Source organism: Schistocerca gregaria, chromosome 3 (genome assembly GCF_023897955.1).
Source record: "Schistocerca gregaria isolate iqSchGreg1 chromosome 3, iqSchGreg1.2, whole genome shotgun sequence".
NCBI classification, from domain to species: Eukaryota; Metazoa; Arthropoda; class Insecta; order Orthoptera; family Acrididae; genus Schistocerca; species Schistocerca gregaria.
Genome location: NC_064922.1, coordinates 153,047,639 through 153,048,992, shown reverse-complemented (window position 1 = coordinate 153,048,992; position 1,354 = coordinate 153,047,639). Strand labels below are relative to the sequence as shown.

Here is a 1,354-nt window from a genome sequence, read left to right as displayed (position 1 = left end):
TGCTATTGACAAGGGATTTCACATCGATTCCATATTCCTGGATTTCCGGAAGGCTGTTGACACTGAACCACACAAGCGGCTCGTAGTAAAATTGCGTGCTTATGGAATATCGTCTCAGTTATGTGACTAGATTTGTGACTTCCTGTTAGAGAGGTCACAGTTCGTAGTAACTGACGAAAAGTCATCGAGTAAAACAGAAGTGATTTCAGGCGTTCCCCAAAGCAGTGTTATAGGCCCTTTCTTTCCTTATCTATATAAACGATTTGGGAGACAATCTGAGCAGCCGTCGTTGGTTGTTTGCAGATGACGCTGTCTTTTATCGACTAATAAAGTCATCAGAAGATCAAAACAGACTGGGAAAGGATTTAGGAAAGATATCTGAATGGTGCGAAAAGTGGCAGTTGACCCAAAATAACGAAACGTGTGAGGCTTCACATGAGTGCTAAAAGTAATTCGTTAAAATTCGGTCACACGATAAATCAGTCTAATCTAAAAGCCGTAAACTAAACTAAATACATAGGTATTACAATTTCGAACAACTTAAATTGGAGGGAACACACAGAAAATGTTGTGGGGAAGGCTAACCAAAAAAAGAAAGCACTCCCTCTTCCGGCCACAAGTGGCCCATCGGGACCGTCCGACCGCCGTGTCATCCTGAGTGGGGATGCGGATAGGAAGGGCGTGTGGTCAGCACACCGCTCTCCCGGTCATTATGATGGTTTTCTTTGACCGGAGACGGTACTATTCAGTCGAGTAGCTCCTCAATTGGCATCACGAGGCTGAGTGCACCCCGAAAAATGGCAACAGCGCATGGCGGCTGGATGGTCACCCATCAAAGCGCCAGCCACGCCCGACAGTGCTTAACTTCGGTGATCTCACGGGAACCGGTGTATCCACTGCGGCAAGGCCGTTGCCATATGGCTAACCAAAGGCTGCGTTTTATTGGCAGGACACTTAGAAAATGTAACAGATCTACTAAGGAGACTGCCTGCACTGCACTTGTCCGTCCTCTTTTAGAGTACTGCTGCGCGGTGTGGGATCCTTATCAGGTAGGACTGACGGAGTACATCGAAAAAGTTCAAAGAAAAGCAGCACGTTTTGATTATCGCGAAATATGGGAGAGAATGTCACAGAAATGATGCAGGATTTGGGCTCGAAATCATTAAAAGAAAGGCGTCTTTCGTTGCGACGGAATCTTCTCGCGAAATTCCAATCACCAGCTTTCTCCTCCGAATGCGAAAATATTTTGTTGATACCGACTTATATAGGGAAGAATGATCAGAAATCTAAAATACGGGAAATCAGAGCTCGTACGGAAAGATATAGTTGTTCATTCTTCCCGCGCGCTATACGA

The 1,354-nt window shown here is 45.5% G+C and overlaps 1 pseudogene; it reads right to left on the bottom strand.

Annotated features, from left to right (window-relative positions):
* Positions 1 to 798: 798 nt before the first annotated feature.
* Positions 799 to 915, bottom strand: LOC126357331 (5S ribosomal RNA; annotated as a pseudogene).
* Between the last annotated feature and the right edge of the window lie 439 nt (positions 916 to 1,354).